We start from the raw sequence: 22150 nt of genomic DNA, 5'->3' as shown, positions 1-22150 counted from the left end.
CGGGCCCGGGACTAGAGTGTCCACCGTGTCCCGGGAGGGCTGCGGGGCGCTCTTGCTGGCTGAGTAGCAGGGACTTGGCGGCCTTGGCCCTCCCACGCCCCTCCTCCCGCCGCCCTGCATGACCCGCCTGCTATGTAGGGCCCAGGAGGTCCGCAGTGGGTGCGGTACGGTCTCCCAACTGAGCTCCCCCAGTCGCCGCCGACCCGGCACCAGAAACCTTGGGCGGAACGGCTTTTCCAGCGCTTCGGGGATCTCCTTTGGGACTCAGGGATGCTGAAGGGGGCTGGCGCTCGGGTGTGATTGCAGCCAGGCCTGACTGAGGGACTCCGCCCCTCTGTGGAATCCAGGCCCCGCGCCCACCTGCGGATGGCCTCCCCAGGCGCTTGGTGCTCTCAGAGTGCCTCCTCTGACTTGGGGTCCTCTTTATCCACTTCCCGCTCCGTCATAGCTGGGATGGATCTGAACTGGCATGGCCAGAAGTTTCAAGCGCCCTCCTCCCACCACCTCTCTTTCTTCAAGATTCCAAAATGAGAATCCAAAGGGCGACCAGCGAATTCATTCACGCTATTGTGTCAATGTAACCTGCTTGCCCAGTTTGGGGATTCTCTTTTTAGGGAAGAAAAACCTGAAACCCAAAGGAATGCATATCTTTAGCTAGAGGAGCTAAATGAAGGGGGAGGCGTTTGAGGACTTGCCAGGTGCCTCTCCACGACTCCACCTGTCAGGGGAGCATCTCCAGCACAGCCTTGGGATCTCTGGTGGGGGAGGTGGGGCAGGAAAGTACCCCTCTCCCCGGATATCCCTGCTTCCACTGCACTTTGGGGCTTCTCTGTCGTTATAGCTTTTGCTTCTTAGCAAGAGGCTGCAATGGCTGAAGTTCTCCAACATTTTAAAAAACAAAGTATTATTAACAAGATTTGCAGGAAGTCAAGTATTCTGAGAAAGGCCAGGATATTGACTTTCTAAGCAAAGGTTCCTAAGTTAAAGCCAACTCTATCAACTTCAAGTATTCATGTAGCATGAACAAACATGGATATGACGCTGGAAAAAATGGGGAAGGAAAGAAAGGAAAAACTAGAAACTGTGTTGTCAGTTACATCATTAGGGTAATTCTCATTCCTTCTTAGAAGACAGTTTCTTACTGGATGGAGTCTGTTCTTCCTCAAGAATGTATTTTTAAGGGTTGATGTCTCCTACGGTGATCTAGAGACTTGGTTCAATCAGTCCAGGCCATGGAGAGCAGAGGAATTGTAAATAGAATTCAAAACCCTGACTGCCTAGAGAAGAGCCCCCAAATTCAGAACAGAATTCCCTAGGCTGTTAATTCAACAGAGGGTTAGAGTGTTCAGGGATCCACCTCTAAGCTTCTAGAAAATGCTTTCTTTACATGCTCGGAAATATAACTGATAGCCTCGGTTACTGTACTTTGTAAGATGCTTTTGCTTGCTAAAGATAGCTTCTTTAAGATTAATTACTCCTGGGCCGGGCGCTGTGGCTCCCGCCTGTAATCCCAGCACTTTGGGAGGCTGAAGCGGGCAGATCATGAGGTCAGGAGATCAAGACCATCCTGGCCAACCTGGTGAAACCCCATCTCCACTAAAAACACAAAAAAACTAGCTGGGCATAGTGGCGCATGCCTGTAATCCCACCTACTCAGGAGGCTGAGGCGGGAGATTCGCTTGAACCGGAGAATTGGAGGTTGCAGTGAGCTGAGATGGCGCCACTGCACTCCAGCCTTGCGACAGAGCGAGATTCCGTCTCAAAATAAATAAATAAATAAATAAATAAAACAAACAAACAAAAGATTAATTACTCCTTGGGTCCTAGTCTGAGTGGGAAAAGTGCTGTGGCAACAACTAAATATATAAAGCAAGAGTCGGAATAATGTAGATTTCTCCTGCCAGCTGATCTCCTTTTTCTCCCTTCATAAGTAAAATTCTCATTAATTCACTCAACAAAATAACCCTGATAGATCAAGGCACTTCCCTTTGTCTCTAGAGCTATTTATTTGGCAACTGAAAACTGCCGAAGGTCCTTTCAGGAAGATCCCAGAGTTCTATCTGTGTTCCGGTGTGAAGAAAGGGCAAAAACTATAAGAAACATTATCTTAAATCTGTATTTTGCTTTTGATGCCACACAGTAATTTCAGATGCACAGTGCCCTTGAATTCTCACAAGTCTTTGAGGTAAAGAAAAAGGTAAGGCATGACCAAGACTGAGGTGCAGAAAGAAATCTCAGATGTGAGAGAGACACCTTGGAAAATGGATAACCAAAGGAGGAGAAGTCTTTTTTTTTTTTTTTTTAAATAGAAAAAGCCTTCTTTTCTTCCCTTGGAAGAGGGCTTCTGAATGAAACGAAACTTTACAGATGAAGCATCAAGCTCCTTCATTTTATGATGAAGAAACTGAGGCCCGGTGAGTAATTGTTATTGAATATTCCAAGAATAGTGGCAAGACTTTCAGGTAGCTTTTCTAATTCCAGTGCAGCGGACAAATTTGGATTCCAGAAGAGATGGTGAAGAAAGTAAAGACTCTCTATTCTGTCTGCTTCTTATCCTATCAACTCTTTTCAAGCTCCTAGCTTGGGGCACAGTTAAACTGATTGTCCTGGAGACTCAGCCATTTATAGACATTAAGGCTGCCAAGTATGGATGGCTTCGAGGAGAATTTGATCACAACTGTGGATGGTTGCTCCAGTCATTGTGAATAGAGTCAGCAGATGTATGAAAAATATGATGCAAGTCAGTTTTTTGAGCCAAGAATGCTAGCACTTTGAGTATTTGCTGAATTGAATAAACACACCATTGCAATTAAGGGCTTTAAAATATGAGTTGGAGTCCACACCAACTTAGCATTTTCCATAGGACACAAAAATTTGGGGGATCTATGAGCTAGGGATCTGTAAGGACAGAATTTTCTTTGGCTTTGGTGCTCCCGGGTTAGCATGGATACAGTCATAAGCATGCATCTTTATCCTTTACCTATTTCCCACATTATCCAGAATTTTCCATGTTATTCAGAAAGCCACTCTTGCTGCCTTAAAGTCAACTCTCTTCATCATTCAAAGTTCCTCCTAGCCATTATCTGTGCCTCCATTGCAAATCTCTGTGCCTCCATTGTAAATCTCTGTCTCCATTGCAAATTTGCATCCATTGCAAATCTATTTCCTTTTCTTCTGTTCAGCAGCAGACATATCACCTGTCTTTAAAAGCACCGTTCTGGGTGCATTACTGACTATCAAAATCTGACAGCTAAATAATTCTGACTCCTATAACTTTTCCTCCCAGACTCTCCATTTTTACTTTTTTTTTTTTTGAGACAGAGTCTCACTCTATTGCCCAGGCTGAAGTGCAGTGGTGTAATCTTGGCTCACTGCAACCTCCACCTCCCGGGTTCAAGGAATTCTTGTACCTCAGCCTCCTGAGTAGCTTGGATTATGGGCACGCACCACCATGCCCAGCTAATTTTTGTATTTTTAGTAGAGACAGGGTTTCACCATGTTGGCCAGGCTGTTCTTCAACTCCTGATGTCAAGTGATCTGCCTGCCTCAGCCTCCTGAAGTGCTGGGATTACAGGCGTGAGCCACCACGCCCGGCCATTTCTTAATCTTTTAGAAAGTTCCTTAGTATTCTTTTAAACATATTTTCTCCTGTTAGTGGTGGTTGAAAACTTCAAGTTGTGCCTCTGGGAAATTGGGAAATTTGAAAGAGTCCACATTTACTTGGTAACTATTATAGGTTATCACCAACCACAACAGAATTAAGTCCTTGGTGTTTTACTCAGCATCCCTTTAACCCAGCTGCCCTTTAAATAATTTGCTCTTATTAATAGCGTTCTTTGTAAATGAAACAGTAATAAAGGATTCTTTAGTTGTTTCCTGTGTGTTTTATACCAGATCCTGAGCCAGGATTCTGTCTTCTCCTTTAGCACACTCCCCCAATACAGTTCTACTCCCCTCACCCAAGTTCACAACACTATGTGATGTTACGATATGCTACATTTAAAAACTCACCAATTGTTTTCAGTAAATCAACAACTACTGAGGCATTGAATAAAAAATCAAATGGTAACAAAGAAGGGATCTGGACTGAAAAATATTCCACTGCCAGAGTCCCATCTTCATCCAACCAACAGAGACGGCTTCAGGCAGGCTTATGGCTCAGAAAGGGGAAGCCCAAAGCTGGGAAGAGGTGGCAGGAGGTAACTGGCATCTAACCCTTCCTGCTCTCCAGGGCGCACAACCACAAAGCACTACGGAAATAAGTGCCATCATCGTGGTGGATAGATTTGCTATGCTTGGCCTTAAACTCTTCCATGGAAAAACAATTGAGAGAGTTCTGTGGAAGTTGGTCCTACTGGGAGTAATACTTTTCCATAGATGCCTTTGCATTAAAGCTGGGTTTCAGAGACTGTGCAGATTTTCGTTTCAGTAAAGAGCTACCTTAAGAGAGAGAATACAAAACCATCAAAAAGTGGTTTGGTTCATTTATAAGAATGGAAGTTTTTGCAACAGCAGAAGTAACCAAAAAGTAGGTCAGATGCAAAAATAGTAACCAGCTCAATTCATTTTTAACAGCTTATGTTTTACTCTGGAGGCTTCCATTTTGGCGATGGTGACCTCTACATGTGGACTCTTACAAATAAGCCCCTAAGAAGGGTTCCCCGCTTTTCCCCCCTCTTATAAAGAGCATACTCCAATCCTTAACTCTAGTTACTGTACAGTATTTAACAGAAGTAAGAACTAGTTCATGCAAAAAATCAGAATAAACATCAGAATACTCTGAGCCTAGCACAGTGCTTGTTGCTGTTGTATAAAGATAACTAAGACACATTCTCTACCCTCAAATACCTCACCATCTGGCATAAAAGAAAGACATGCAAAGAGATATTAGTAACACAGTGAGAGGTGCTGTATGCAGGCCTTCATGGGGGCATGAAGGAAGAAATGGTCAGCTCTGCCTGCAGAATGGGAAAGGCTTCCCTGGATGAGATTGTGAAAGATGAATAGGAGTTCATTGAATGGGCAGTGTGTTAGGCAGGACCAGGGGGATGCAAGCAAAAGTAGCACATGGGCAAGGTCTTCAGGACAGAAACAAACTGAGTGTTGGAGGACTGGCCAGTAGATTAAAATGGCTAGAGCCTAGGTTGTGAGAGGAATGGCAGCAGGAAGTAAGCTTGGAGAGGTGAGCAGAGTCCAGATTGTGGAGGACTTGGATGCCGTCAAAGGGCTTGGACTTGATCCTATGGCCATAGGGAGACACTGCGGGGTTCTAAGCAGGGGCGTGGCATAATCAGATTTGTGCTTTGGAAAGATTTCTCCAGTAGATATGCCTTCATAGCCAGCACATTTATGAAAGCTTCTCTGATCACATTATTGAATTCAGAATCTCAAGATACCTATATTTCCTTGTATATTTTTGTCATAGTATGCTGATTTTATTTTCTTCCTTTTCTTGTGCACACACAGGTAGCATGCCTTAACCCCCGTTACCATCCCTATTACCTACTACTTCCCTTGAACAGAAGCTTTTGAATTGCTGGATATGATGAAAAACTGGAATTAGGACATAATTTTAACAATTGGTCAACATATAACTCCCTAGCCCTCAGAAGATAGTTCAGTTTGCGGGGAAGGCTCAGGCATTTTATCTGATTTCTCAGTGTTTTTCGCTAAGGCGAATTCCAAAGAGGCCAAGGACTTTGTTGGTGTCCATTTCTCTCAGAGTCCAGTGCTTGATGCAACTCCACTGACTAAAGAAATGTTAAGCTGCCTGGTAAGCAATCTCACATATGAAGACTGAAATTATAGAGGATAAAGAAAAGAAGGAAGAGGCCAAGTTAATGAATAATTTAGCTTCAATTGTCCAAATACTGAGGTGAGGGGGTCACTTGAGGCCAATAATGCGAGACCAGCCTGAGTGATATAGTGGGACATACCTCAAAAAAAAAAAAAAAAAAAAAAAGTTCTTCAAATAGCTCAAGTTACAGATGTCCCCGCCTAAACAGGGGCGTGGCTTTTTGTTTTTTTGACAAGTCCCTGTCAACTTAACATTTGACGTGTGGTCATGGACACAATGTTAGACATAGCGGTGGAGATAGAGATGGTGGTGGCGGTAATGAAGGTGATGGTAGGAGGTAATGGGATGGTGGTGATGGAGGTGGTAGACCCAAAATAGTTGATCACGTGACAGGATTCTGACCACATACCTTCTTCAAACAATGCGTATAAGCATGAAGCTTTTTATCTAGAAAAACTAACTTAGTAACTTTACCAGTGGGCTGCTATGAGAAACAATTGACACCATATACTTAAAGCACTAGAACATTGCCTGCCATGTAGTAACTGTTCAAAGAGTGTAAGCAATGATCTTGTCTTGATTCCAAATTCCTACTCAGTCTGGGAGATATAAAGTCCAAGGAAGAATGAAGGCAGTTACAAAAATTTGTCTACAGGAGGAGAGAATGAGAACAGAATTTACTTTATGCTGGCTCACCTCTTCCCACATCAATCTCCTTTATCCAACAAAGAACCCATCTACTGAAACACAGGCAGCCGAGTGCACCGAGTTGGGAGGTAGAGGTCAGTCAGCACTCCACCTGTCTGAACTGGTCTGGTTATTACCAAACTTCAGGCGAGGACCAGGAAAATAAGTCCACTAAAATATCAGAGCCATCGCCCAGCTGATTGATTTTCACCTTCAGAATAAGAAGCCTGACTATCCAGGATCTAGACTGCACTGACTTCCTCAGGAGAAAGAAAGCATTGTCTCCAAATGCAATTTAAAACCTTTAAAACCTTTTCTTCTTTTTCCTTTTTACTTAAATAAAAAGATACCATCTGCTAATGCAATCACTAATTAGTGAGGGAGAGTTATTCTAGCTTCCTAAGAACAAACCTAAGAGGAGGCTGAGTTTCAGGACCATCGCTCCTGCTCCAGGAATAAGCAGCCGAGTCAGGCAGGCACAGTGCTGCAGGCTGGAGCTGCAGGGAGCTGGCAGAGGCCAGGGACCCAGTTCCCTCCCCTGCCTCTAATCTCATAAACCAGAAGTGCTCAAACCCAATGTATTCTTTTTCCCCTCTCATTTTTCATAATGGAAAGAAAAAAAACGCTGTTACAGTTTTGAATTAAGAAACAGTTGCCATCTGGGTAATTGAATTCTGCTTGAAGCAGGCCACCTGGTTCACATCAGTGGCTCTTGGCAGGTATGGAAGTGTCAGCTAAGGTCCTGCATTGACTTCTAAACACAGGCTCACATTCCATGAGCAGTGGAAAAACGTTAATTTCAAAATAGTGAGAGCGGTTTTATATCAGGTTACCTCAATGCATGGTAGATTTCTTTGACTGCAGACACATAAAATTATAGCAGTAATGATTGGTCATGTCCATTCCTAGCCACATGGTGCCTTAAAAAAACAAAAACTGCAAAGCCAGTTCCCTTTGGCTTCCTGTTTGGACATTCATGTCACAGAAATATGTGTGACTTAATTCACCTTGCTCTCCTAGAGGATTCAAGAGGCTTAGCGTTTCCAGCTTCTCCAATAGTGGAGAGAGGAGTGGGCAGCCTGGGAGAGATGTCAAGGATCTACCTTAGGTTTGGATGCCAAATCCTACCCTTCTCTGCTGCTTTCTTCATTGCCAGTTACTCCTGTTCCTCCAGGGGAAGCACAATCATACACCATGAATGGTTTGTGGAAGTTGCCATCGTGTTCCCCAACCTCAGACTCTCACTTATTAAGACAAATATGCACCTCCCCAGCCGGAGCTGTCTGGGCCAACGATGCTGTCCATCTACATGCACAGAGCTGATGCCAAGGGAAAGGGTTGGCTAGGACAAGATATAGCATAAAACAGAACTGCTGTGAACTTGGGTGGTCTTGAGCAAGTCCTTTGAGTCCATTTCCCATGTGTCTGAAATGTCTGCAACAGAATTGTGTGCAAGTGGGAGCTTTGCTCAGGCAACGTTGGATTCGTGAATTGAGAGGATAGCTATGCATAGGATTGAACTCTTGTTCACAAGTAGGTTGGGTTTTACAAAGAGCACTGAGCTTATGGAATGAGAATTCTACACCAGAAATTTCCCCTCCTCTTTTACAGGGTGGGATTGAGGCTGAGTGGATACATGTGCTTTCTCCAGGGTCACAGAGCTGCTGCTTAATGTCAAAGCGAGATCCCCAGCCCCTTCTCTTTCCACTGCACCATGCTGTTTCCTTGGCGTTAGGGGCCACTAGAAAAGAATCAATTCTGAGAGTAGAAATGTTTTGCTTCTAAACAAAAAAATGAGGCTTATCCAAAACATGTAATTTAAAAGGCCAGCTCCTTTAAAACAGAATTTTCCATGACGCCCCGTGTACTTCTGTGTCACACAAACACACACACACATACAGAGACACACACAAACTGTTTTCAAGTTGAGAGGATTCATGGAAGCATCTTCCTTTTAGCAAAATTGTGTCAGGGTAAAAATATTGTTGTTATTATTATTATTATTATTATTATTATTTTTGAGACAGAGTCTTGCCCTATTACCCAGGTGGAGTGCAATAGTGTGATCTCGGCTCGTGCCTCAGCCTCCCAAGTAGCTGGGATTACAGGCATGTGCCACCACACCCAGCTAATGTTTGTATTTTTAGCAGAGATGGGGTTTTGCCATGTTGGCCGGGCTGGTCTCAAACTCATGGCCTCAAGTGATCTGCCTGCCTCGGCTTCCCAAAGTGCTAGGATTACAGGTGTGAGCCACCATGCCCAGCCTTGTCAAGGTAAGGTTAAATTAAAAAATTTTTACAGGGTTCCCAAGCTCAGGATTAGCTCCCTCAACTTCTTTCCTGAGAAGCCACTTCTCCATCCAATGACAGTCCCCTGGGCTCTGCATCACACCTGCACAGGGGCTCCTCAGGCTGCTGGGTGATGTTGCTCAGCTCCACTCCATGGCCATCTTGGCTCCAGTAGAAGCCAAGGAGAACAGGAGGATCCTACAGAAAAATTCTGATGAGGACAGGGAGGGTAGCAGCTTGAGGACCTGGGCCTAGTGTGCAGGTGGAGCAGGCCTGAGCAGATACTGGGGATGGACAGTGAGGCTAAGACAGCCTCACATAGCCTGGACCAACTCCCAGCAGGCTCACTCAGCCTCATGATCTCCTTTCTTAATCCAATAAAGGGCCACTTGCCTAAATTTGAAAAGGTGCCATAATATTATTTCATCCACAATATCCTGTCCTCAGGCATTTAAGTTCATGAACTTCCTCCTCAAAACTAATTTCTGTCCAATAAGACTCTTTCAATATCGATCATGAATCACTAACATTTTAAGCCTCTGAGACATTATTGTCTCTTCATTCTCCTCCTTCTTGCCAAATGGACAGTATCTCAACTCTCTTGGCTCCTTGGCCCACTCTTGCTTCTCTCTCTGATGCCGTGGCATTCATCTATTCATATCCCTGCCTTTATGTAGAATAACCTCTTCTCCTGACTTTAATCAGGTAAGACTCCATCTTCCCACATCTGAATTCTTGCTTAGAGTTCAAAAAAATCAGATTCCTCATGCTTTGGAATAGGGTGCTGGTGGGGAAAGTACAGATTCTAGGTCTACTTGCTGGAGAGGGATGCAGGGAAGCTGGAGGGACCTGGTGTCCCAGTACCCTAGGGACAGGGGATGTTGTCTTAGCAGCACAACTCCCCTCTTTCAACACAGGCATCAGAGATTCCTTGGGTAACCTCATTTTCCTTCTTCAGGCTACTCTTCTTACCATATCTCACTGATAATAAAAGATTAGGCTTTTGTAGGAGACCCATATTGTGATTTTTCCTGGGTACTCCCACAACCTCTACAAACATCAAGGAAACAGGTCTCTCCTAGGTACTTTTTTTGAGGGTATGGGAGCGTTGGCCAAATATAAAATATCCAACAATACTGCAGTACATTTCTGGAAACCACATGGAAAATCCTAAAACTGATCTTACCCGTGGGATCTGTGTTATAATTGGATGTTGCATTCTTGACCAAAGACTTGGCATCAGATAAATCACAGATACTAAATATGTCATAGAGGCAAAGATTCACAAAGATTCACAGTTTAAATCAGTAGTTCTCAACCCTGGCTGAGCCTTAGAATTGTCAAAAGATATTTTTTAAAATATCTAATGCCTGCACATCATTTGGGACCAATTAAAGCCAAATCTCTATGGGTGGGGTCAAGTAACCATTTTTGTTGTTGTTGTTTATTAAGAGCCAGGACCAAAAGAAAGACATAGTTGTCATTTGGCACTTTAAAAAGTTAAAAGAACCACTTGAAAGTAAGTGAAAAGATTTACTGATTCTCCAAATGGAAATTCAGAGATCCCACATTTGATGAATGTGCCATCTCACATGGTGGTGAGAGAGTGCATACGGCATGTGCTGTCCACCAACATGTGAACTAGTGCCCCTAGGTGCAATGCTCGAAGGCTAATGACTAGTGAGTTAATACATATTTACAAATATTTCATGATGAGCATAATGTCTCCGTATGGGGGACTGGTTTAGGAGTCTTTGGAAAAAAATAGGCATAGTCCCTGTTCTCAAGCATTGTTCAAGGAGACAAGAACACAGTGATTCTGAAGTTAGGCTTCCAGCAATTTAGCAACATGGAAACATTACCCTTTGCTGACAGTAGCATTTGTATCTGAAATGATCTCAACCAGATAGATCCAATTGTTTAAAAGTTTTGAAAATCTGCAGCTATATTCCAGGATTGTTCCCTTCCCTTAGTAGAAGGTTAGAGAGAGCTGACCAATGGAAGGAAAGCCTCAGGCTCACTCAAACAGTGGGCCTCCTCCAGAGAAACCCAGTGCAGAGAGGAAGGCAGTCCCGCAGGGCCAGCCACCCAGAGGCCCCAGGGAAAGACTGTCCCTGCGCCTTTCTCACCAGGTTTATGTAAGTAAAGAGGAAGATAAACCCTGCCAATCCAGGAGGTTGGTTTCTATTTCAGATTCCAGTTCTTTGCCATGAATTATATGATTAGAAGCAGGGCATTTCATGATGCCTCAGTATTTCCATTTAAAAAAGATGAATAGTTTCTATTCCTTACCCATCGAAACAAATACCTTACAGATGAATTAAATTCTGTTCAAAGGTATCTGAGCATTTTTATGAATTTTTTTCTGATTATTAGACTGACGTGTTTACTAAAGAGAACTCAGAAATTACAGAGAAATAGTTATATAAGAAAACAAAACTCACCCATAATCACACTCATAATTCCATAATCATTTTAAACACAAGAAAACACAAAGAGCATTCTCTATGTGTGGTTTAATACCTGTTTATACAATGGTTAAGATTATATAATGAACATTTCTGTGTATCTTAAAATGGCATTTAAAACAGATTATTTCATGGCTGTGTGACAGCCTGCTTTATGGCAGTGCCATGATTTGTTTATTCATTGTTAGATACACAACATAAATATTTTTTAAGTTTAAGGGAAGGTTAATAATCTAAGAAATTTTGGTTACTATTATTTATAATAATCCATTTGGAGATTTTAAAAATATATGGGCATCAGTTGGAAATAATCTCAGAAGCACAGAAAATGAGATTTAAAAAACAATCAAGAGCAATTTTATTTTTAAAGGTCAATTCATTTATAAGAGACACAGAGAACATGCAATAATTGCCTGTAACTACATTTCCATTGACTTCTGAGTGGTAATTTTATCTTTAACACCCCCTGCTGGTTTGCCTTATGGTTTTAGTGTTATCACTTTCTTTTTTTTTAATTGTAATTTCATTAGAAGTCTGACATTTTTCGAGTCCTATTCTCTTCCTTCTCTCCCTCAAAAAATAAAGTGAGAGGGGTATGAGCAAAGGAAAAACAGAACAATTATTACTTTATAGAAATTCTCCCCTCACAACTCCAGCCACCATATGTAAAGGAAATAGGCTAGAGAAGCACAAAAGAATGAGGAGATATACTCAGGCTTTCTTATAAGAACTTTGTAACTTGTTGCATTACTCATTTATTCGAGGCCATTGCCATAGACTCTATGTCTCGTATTACTCCACAATAATTATCTGAAAGATAAACCCAGGAACGTATGGATTCACAAGTCAGGGCCAATGTATGGTCATTCTTTTTTTTTTCCTAGGGTTACAGGCAGATCAATTCAAAGCACTGCTTGAGATGGCACTTACCTGAACAGTTGTTTGTTCCACCAAAGCACCTTATAGCAAGTTTCCATCCTCTAATTTTACTTCCTACCACAAAGATCCTCTAATGCCCATGTGTGATGTAAAAAAATCAAGAAACAGCTATTACCTCATTTCTGATAGCTCTGGACTCCCTTTGTTCATTCAAATAGCATTTATTGAATGTCTATTCTGTGCTTAGCACTGATCGAGGCACGTGAACAGGATAGGTCATGTCCCTGTTTCTCTAGAGTTTCCAGCCTAGTGGAAGAGATAATAGCAAAGGAAACAAACAAACAAACAAATAAGTAAGATAATACAACATAGTGATCAGCTCAAAGAGAACCATGAAGCAGGTGGTGGTGGTATGATAGAGTAACTTGGGAGGAGGCAAGGCGGTGTGGGGAATATTTTTGTTAGTGCGGTCAGGGAGGGCTGCTATTGAAGAGGTGCCCATTTACCTTCAGTCTTTCAACAGGAGTGCTGCAAGCTTTATTCTTCAAATCTTTTTCCTGCCATGACTCTCATGGCTTAGTCTAAAGCCTTTCCACTATCCTTTCTGCTGTGGTATCCTGGGAAGGGTTTTCAGGGGCTCCATACCCCCAGCATTTCTCATGATAGCCTACTTCTCACAAATCTACATTCGCTTTACAATCATCTTTAATCCCAGTATCTCCATTCTGGAAACATGAGATGACATTGGAAATAAAAGGGATTCCTATTTGTTTCAACTATATTTTAAAATGTGCATATTTGCATATGAATACAGATAATTCTATTGTGCTATTTGGGATTCTGCTAAAATCATCTCTTTGCAGAGGAAGAGTATTGCAACACCCACAGTAGCTTTCACCCTCACACAAAAGACCAGATTTCCAGAGAAAATGTTTCTTGGGCTACTTTAGAAAGTCCAGGGCCAGTAATGGTCTTCAGGGTGGTGAGAACTTCTCTTTTCAGCCACAACTGATGAACGTACATGTTATCTGGAGACAAGATTATAAATTTTCTTTGATGTCCTTGACTGGAGTAACTTTGATAATAGTTTTTAATCCTTGGAAAAGAGTTTTTGGAGTTTATAATACTTTCCTGCCATTACTCTTCTCTTGGCTGTAGCTGATTTAAGTATTTCTTGCCTTTAGATTCAAATAGCAGGGCATTGGTTCCATGTGTCAAATTCTGTGCATGATAAATCCATTTTCTCTTTGAATTTTTGTGACAACCTCATTAATCATGTGTTAGGAATGGGGAAGCTGAGATTCAGGGGGATTATTGCCTGGCTCAGAGTCAGAGGTACAGAAAAGATTTCACTCAAGTCTTTTGATTTCAGTTCAACTGTGTACCTTTCAGGCTATAGCTATCTCTTGTCTATGTGTATATAGCACTGAACTAAGTCTTTAGGAAAGTAATATGACATTTAGTATTCAGGTAACCATCTTAATGAACATTCCAGTTTTATTGGGACCACTAGTTACCAATGGAGCAAGACGTTGAATATGTGCATGAATATATAGATATTAAATATGATTACAAACAAGAGGGCATATCCCTCAGGTGTTGGCTCCCTCTTCTCATCTGCAACCCTGAAGAGACCACAGGGTACAAACATCAAATGTAGCATGAATTTATAAAATTATATATAAAGATATCATTTACTGAAGCAACAAGAGTGTCTGGTATTTTAGTAATAAAGAATGTATGAATCTTTACCGAGGAAAACATTTTAGCTCTATTGCTCTATTAAAGGAAAAAAGAAAAGACCTAAATAAATGACTAGGGCAATTTATTATTGCTATTATGTCATTTGTCTCCAGATTGTTTTACATATTTCACGACAATTCCAATCAAAATCACAGTAGAAATTTCTGAAATTATGGTAAACTGATTTTAAAGTTTATAAGAAAGCATAAAGATTCTTAGCAATTTTGCTAAAGGTTCTTAGCAAAGGTTCTTAGTAACTAAGCAATTTTGAAAAAGAACAAAAGAATAGAACAATTTTACTAGAAAATGAGATTTGAGAAAGACATAGTAACTGATGTTATAAAGTTTAGGTGCAGAATAAGCAGAGACCAAAGGGAAAAATGAAAAGTCCCCAAATCAAACTGTGCATCTGTGAAAAATAAGTAATGATGGGGACAGCTTGACAAGTGCATAGCAAAAGAGTAGGCCAATTTAGAAAATCCTTCGGAGAAAAGTATTACTATTGGGAGAAAAATACAGTTGAATCCCTATATTGACCCATTAAAAAGAAAAAGTTCAAAATGGATTAATTTCAAAATGTGAAAGGAAACCTGTAAAGCGAATAGAAGAAAATGTAGGGGAATATCTGTTTGCCCTTGGGTGGTAGAAAAATTATTAAATAAAGCCTCATATGCTCAAGCTGCCAAGAAATGAATTGATAAATTGTACAATAATCAAAATGAAAGACTTGCGTTCAATGAAGGGCATCGCGAACAAAGTTAACAGTGACAAGTGACTGGTGACATTCTAGAAGTATTTGCAACGCCTAAAACTTTTAAGGTATCAATAGCTAGAATGTACAGCAGATTAATGCATGTCAGCAATAAAAAAGACAGAAAAAAGTGATAGAAAAAAACATGATGCAGATAGGCAATTCACAGAAGGGAAATCCTGAGTGGTTAATAATCTCCTGAAGACACTCAACCTAACCATGAATCAGAGAACAGCGCAACAGAGTACTATTGAGATGGTACTTCACATCCATCAGATCAGCAAAATCTATACAATCAGACAGCACCAAGTGCTATTGAGTATAAGTTGGAACAAAACTTTTGCCCTACTGGTATGGGAAGGTAAATTACTATAGCTCTTCCAGAAAGCAATATGGCAATTTTCATAGAAATCTTACATGCACGATCCTGTGACTCAGCAATCTCCTTCCTGAGTACATGCCTCAGAGAAACTGTCCATAAGTGGAAACTGAAAATTTCTCTTGAGTGGCCAAGGTGGATGGATCTTTTGAGGCCAGGAGACCAGCCTGGCCAACATGGTGAAACCCTGTCACTACTAAAAATACAAACAACTAGCTGGACGTGGTGACACATGCATATAGTCCCAGCTACTTGGGAGGCTGAGGTGGGAGAATAGCTTAAACCTGGGAGGCAGATGTGGCAGTGAGCCAAGATCACACCGCTGTGCTCCAGCCTGGGTGACAGAGTAAGACCCTGTCTCAAAAAAAGAAAGAAAATTTCTGTACAGTTTCTCTGATCCCCATATAAAATAGTAAGTACAGCAAATTTGCAAGGAAGTTCATGAAAGAGTTTTTCAGGATGAGGGTCCATCCTGAAGTACACAGGTGATATTTGGTGTGTGCATTTGACAGAAAAGGGTGCAGCAGACAGAAGTATTAAATTAGATCGACATGTAACACATGGATATCTCTCAGAAACATGGTGTTGAAGGAATTAAAGTTAGAAATCAAGTAAGATTTCTAGCACAATGTAATTTATGCAATTTACAAGCAAAGACACATAAACACTTTCTTATGGTACACATTTATCTAAGCAGACATTTGCAATTTGGACTGGAAGGACACACATTAAATACAGTAGAGTGGGTGCTGGAGAAGGGAGAGAAGTGAGAATTGAGGCTGGAGGGTGAAAAGGAGAAAATAAAACCAAAAGGGGCACTGCACAAAATAGGAAGGATATGACGTGGACCTAAGAGAATGAGTGATTCAGTATTGCATAGAAACTTCCCAGGAGGGGAAAGGTCAGAGTGGTCTGGGAAGATCCAAAAGGCTTTTCAAGAAAGAGTTGGAATATGAATAGTTATGGGTAAAGTAATTAGTACATAAAGGTGATGGTTAATCACGTCCAGAATGTCCAGACAAAAAGTCTTACTGAGAGTGAAATTAGAAACAATCAAAATGCAATAGAAAATCCTACATAGACATGTCTCCATTTCAGTAACATTGTATATACTTTCTTTTCTCATCAGTCTTGTTCTTTTTAAACAGAAATCTATTAAAAGTGGCTTCTACTATGATGCAAAGCTGAGTGGCAGTCCTTACTTTTAACAATCTTTCATATATGTATTAGAGATATATATGTTGATTATGAAAAATGAAAATATAGAGTCTTATATTTCAGTTTTATTCTTGAGGTGCTTATTTTTAACAACTGACCTTCCTTCCTTCCTTCCTTCTTTCCTCTCTCTCTCTCTCTTTTTTTTTTTTTGACAGGGTCTCACGCTGTAGCCCAGGCTGGAGTGTAGCAATGATGTTGGCTCACTGCAACCTCCACCTCCTGGGCCGAGGTGATCCTCCCACCTCAGCCTCTTAAGAAGGTGGGATTATAGGCATGCTCCACCATACCCAGCTAATATTTTGTATATTTTGTAGAGACAGGGTTTTGCCATGTTGCCCAAGTTGGTCTCAAACTCCTGGGCTCAAGCAATCCACCTGCCTCACCTTCCCAAAGTGCTAAAATTATAGGCATGAGCCACTGTGCCTGGCCATTAACAAACTCATGCATTGTAATTGAGTCCTTGTGTTGCTTATGGAAAAGTATAAATTCATTTTGATTCAGAAAACACAGAAGGCTGAGTGTGGTGGCTCACACCTGTAATTCCAGCACTTTGGGAGGCAGAGGTGGACAGATCACTTGAACTCAGGTGTTCAAGACCAGCCTCGGCAACATGACAAAACCCCATCTCTAAAAAAATATACAAAAATTAACTGGGCATGGTGGTGTGCGTCTATAGTCCCTGCTACTTGGGAGGCTGAGGCGGGAGGATCACTTGGGCCCAGGAGGTCATGGCTGCAGTGAGCTGTGTTTGTGCCACTGCACTTCAGCCTAGGTGACAGAGTAAGACTCTGTCTCAAAAAATAAAACAAAACAAAATGAACTAAAATAAAATAAACAGAAAACCAAAAATATAATGGTTAAAAATCCACCTTCTTAGTTATTTTGACATCCAAAAGGGAGTTTCAAGGTATATAAAATGAGATGACAGAATTAAGAGAAAATATTACTTGTACAGATGACAATATGTACCTAAACTGACAAGATAAAATTCAACAGGGATAAATATGAGCTCCAGCATTTAAATTCAATAAAATCAATAGCCCAAATAAAGAATGAGAGAAATCTGGCTCTACAATAGTCAATGAGAAAAGAATCTGGGGTATTTAGTTGACTGCAGGCCTGATTTGAGCCAGTGGCATAACGTGTCTGCTAAAATATTAGCTCAGTATTTTGGCTGCATCAGTGGAAGTGCAGAGAGCAAGTCACAGGCAACCACATTTAACTGTACTCTGTGCTGGTCAGGTGTCATCTAGATGATAAATCCAATAGTAGATATCAAAATCTGTTCAAAAATAATAGTTTTGGTTATTATAAAAATAACACACATTGAAAAAGATAAACAAATGACCAATAAGCACATGAAAAGATGCTCTATATCATTGGTTATTAGGAAATGCAAATCAAAACTTTAATGAAATACCACTTCACACCCAGTAGAATAAATATAAGAAGAAAGATGGGTAATAACAAGCATTGGCATCAATGTGAAGCAATGGAAAGATACACACCTTGCTGGTGGAACTGTAAAATGGTGCAGCCACTTTGGAAAACCAATTTGGCAGGTTCTTGAAAAATTGAACATAGACTTACCATATGACTGAGCAATCTTAGACTCCTAGGTATCTAAGAAATGAAAACATGCTCACACAAAAACTTGCAGCATTATTTACAATACCCCCAAAATGGAAACAACAACTCAATGCCCATCAACTGATGAATGAATAAATGCTGTATATATCCATACAACAGGATACTATTTGACAGTAAAAAGGAACATAGTGCTGATACATGTACTACAATGTGGGTGAATTTCAAAACCATTCTGTTCAGTGAAAGAAGCTAGACACAAAATACTGCATGTTGCATTATTTCATTTATGTCAAATGTCCAAAATAGGAAAGTACGTAGATAGGGAAAGTAGACAAGGGTTTGCCTAGGGCTGGAGTAGGAAAGGGAAGTAACTGAAATGGGAGCAAAGTATCTTTTTAGGGTGATGGAAATGTTCCAAAGTTAGATTGTAGTGATAGTTGCACAGCACTGTCAATATACTAAAATTCATTGAACCATATACTTGAAATGAGTGAATTTTAATTTATATAAGATATAAATTATATCTTAATGAAGACATTAGAAAAAATAGTACATGTTCATCATAAAAACTCAAGCAACATAAACAGTTAAACAAAGAAAACATAAAAACAATAACAAAGGAAATATAAACAAACAAAATGCCCCAAATTCGATTACCCAGAAATAGCCATGATCAATATTTAAGGAGTATCTGTGTATCTATATGTCTCTCTCTCTCTCTATATATATACACACACACATACATAATATACATATATATATTTTTAAGATCGAGTCTCACTCTGCTACACAGGTTGGAGTGCAGTGGTGCTATCTTGGCTCACTGCAACCTCTGTCTCCTAGGTTCAAGTGATTCTCCTGCCTCAGCCTCCAGAGTAGATGGGATTATAGGTGCCTGCCACCACGCCCAGCTAATTTTTGTATTTTTAGGAGAGATGGGGCTTTACCGTGTTGGCCCGGGCTGATCTCAATCTCCTGACCTCTGGTGATCTGCTCGCCTCAGCCTCCCAAAGTGCTGGGATTACAAGTGTGAGCCACCACACCTGGACATTCTAGATATTTTTAAAATGCACATTGACAGGCAGAAACAGGCAATGAGAGAGAAATAATTTTGCACAATGATATCATACAATATGTGTTTTTTTTCTATTAAATTATTAAAGCAAACTTTTCTTGAATTTAATGGAATAGGTGTGTTTTGTTTAGGAGGTGACTAAGAAAGAAGCCTCCCAAACCAGACTCTTTGTGTTTGTATTCTGGCTCTGCCACTCACTAGCTATAAGATCCTGGCAAGTTCTTTTACCACTCTCTGCCTCAGTTTCCTCATCCACACATAATGCAGTTAATAACATCTATCTCATGGGTTTGTTGTAATAATTAATGAAACAATTTATATAAAAAGGTTGGCACAGTGCTTGAAACAGCAAGCATTCAGTAAGTATTTATTACTGTCATATAGTGATTATTATTCCAACAGCTTTAAGGCAGGGAGAGTAGGAAGTCCAGGATGATGAAAATTTAAAATCGTGTCATTCAAAGAAATAGTTAATGGTCACTGGAATGGTTCACCTGGAAAGAAAGATAAGGGGAAATATCATGACTCTTGTATATTCGAAGGCCAGGCTGGGCATAGTGGCTCATGCCTGTAATCCCAGCACTTTGGGAGGCCGAGGCGGGACGATAACCTGAGGTCAGGAGTTTGAGACCAGCCTGACCAACATGGTGAAACCCCTCTCTATTAAAAATACAAAATCGGCCGGGCATGCTGGTGCATGCCTGTAATCCCAGCTACTTGGGAGTCTGAGGCAGGAAAATCGCTTGAACCGGAGAGGCAGAGGTAGCAGTGAGCCAAGATCATGCCATTGCACTCCAGCCTGGGCGACAAAAGCAAAACTCTGTCTCAAAAAAAAAAAAAAAAAAAAAAAAAAAAAAAAAAATTACCATAGTAACCATTAAAAATTTTTTTTTTCTTTAATTAATGAGACAGGGTCTTTCTCGGTTGCTCAGGCTGGAAAGCAGTGGTAAGATCATAGTTCACTGCAGCCTGGACCTCCCAGGCTGAAGCAATCCTCCCACTTCAGCCATTCAAGTAGCTGACACTACAGGTGTGTACCACCACACCCAGCTACGTTTCTATTTTTGTAGAGACACAATCTCACTATGTTACCCAGGCTGGTAACCCTTTTTAAGTGAATGGTTAGGTGTTATTAAGCACATTTACACTGTTGTGCAGCCATCACCAACATCCATTCTGCAAAACTCTTCATCTTGCAAAACTGAAACTTGCTGTCTATTAAACAATAACTCCTCAATCTCTTTCTCCCACAGGCGCCTGGCAACATGATTCTACTTCTGTTTCTACTATTTTGACTACTCTAAATATCACATTTAAATGAAATCATAAAGTATTTGTCTTTTTGTGACTGAGTTACTCAGCAAAATAACCTCAAGTTTCATTCACGTTGTAGCATGTGTCAGACTTGCCTTCCTTTTTAAAGTTGAAAAATACATCATTGTATGTATATACCACATTTTGCTTTTCTATCAATGGACACTTGAGTTGCTTCCACATTTTAGCTATTGTGAGTAAATCAGCTGTGTACATGGATGTACAAATATCTCTTTCAGACTCTGCTTTCGGTTCTCTTGGATATATATCCAGAAGTGAAATTAACAAATCATATAGTAACTCTATTTTTAATTTTCTGAGGAACTGCCATACTGTTTTCCACAGTGCCTTATCATCATTTCATATTACTACCAACAGTGTACATAATTTCCAGTTTCTCCGTGTCTTTACCAACACTTGTTACTTTTTGTTTCTTTTAATAGTAGTCATCATAATGGATGTGAGGTGGTATCTCACTGTAGTTTTGATTTATGTTTTCCTGGTAATTAGTGATTTGAGCATCTTTTCATATGATTATTGTCCATTTGTATATGAAATGCCTATATAAGTCCTTTGCCTATTTTTTTGTTGAGTTTTTTTGCTATATTTGTCATATTTTTGTTGTTACTGAGTTTTAGGAATTTTCTGAATATTAATCCCTTATCAGATAGACAATTTGCAAATATTTTCTCCCATTCTGGGCTTTCCTTTTCACCCTGTTGATATTCTCTTTAAAAAATTTTATAAAATTCTATTTGTCTATTTTTTATTCTGTTATTTGTGCCTTTGGTGTCATAATTCAAGAATTCTTTGCCAAATCCAATGTTGTGAAGTTTTGCCCACTATGTTTTCTAAGAGTTTTATAGTTTTAGGTCTTAAATTTAGGTCTTTGATCCACTTTGAGTTAACTTTTTGATATGATGTCAAGTAATGGTCCAATTTCTTTTCTTTTTTGTATTTGGATATCCAATTTCCCCGGCAGCATTTGTTGAAAAGACTGTACTTTCCCCCTTGAATGGTCTTGGCATTGCCAAAAGTAATTTAACTGTTTATTTAAGGGTTTATTTCTGGGCTCCTTATTCTGTTTCATTGGTCTATATGTCTGTCTTATGTCAATACCACATTGCTTTGATTACTGTAACTTTGTAGTAGTTTTGAAATCAGAAAGTATGATTCCTCCAGCTCTGTTCTTTTTCCTTAAGATTGTTTCAGCTCTTCATGGTCCCTTGAGATGCCATATGAATCTTCACATAGGGTTTTCCTATTTCTGCAAAGAACATCATTGGTATTTTGACAGGGATTGCATTCAATCTGTATATTGCTTTGGGTGATATTGATACCTTAACAATTTTCAATTGCATTGAATCTGTACTTTGGGTAGTATTAACACCTTAATAATTTTCAATTGCATTGAATTTGTACATTGCTTTGCATGGTATTGACATCTTTTAATCCATGAACATGAGATGTATTTCCATTTATTTATGTCTTCTTTTTTTTTTTTGTTTTTGAGACGAAGTTTCGCTCTGTCGCCCAGGCTGGAGTGCAGTAGCTGGATCTCAGCTCACTGCAAGCTCCGCCTCCCGGTTTATGCCATTCTCCTGCCTCAGCCTCTGGAGTAGCTGGGACTACAGGCGCCTGCCACCTCGCGCGGCTAGTTTTTTAAATTTTTTTTAGTAGAGACGGGTTTCACCTTGTTAGCCAGGATGGTCTCGATTTCCTGACCTCGTGATCCGCCCGTCTCGGCCTCCCAAAGTGCTGGGATTACAGACTTGAGCCACCGCGCCCGGGCCTATTTATGTCTTCTTTAACCTCTTAATGTTTTGTAGTTTTTATTGTACTAGGCTTTTGTCTCTTTGGTTAAGCTAGTTATTAAGTATTTTATTCTTTTTGATGTTATTATAAATGAAATTATTTTTATAATTTCTTTCTCAGATTATCCATTGTTAGTGTATAAAAAT

Source organism: Mandrillus leucophaeus, unplaced genomic scaffold (genome assembly GCF_000951045.1).
Source record: "Mandrillus leucophaeus isolate KB7577 unplaced genomic scaffold, Mleu.le_1.0 Scaffold64, whole genome shotgun sequence".
NCBI lineage: Eukaryota > Metazoa > Chordata > Mammalia > Primates > Cercopithecidae > Mandrillus > Mandrillus leucophaeus.
This window is presented reverse-complemented; position numbering follows the sequence as displayed.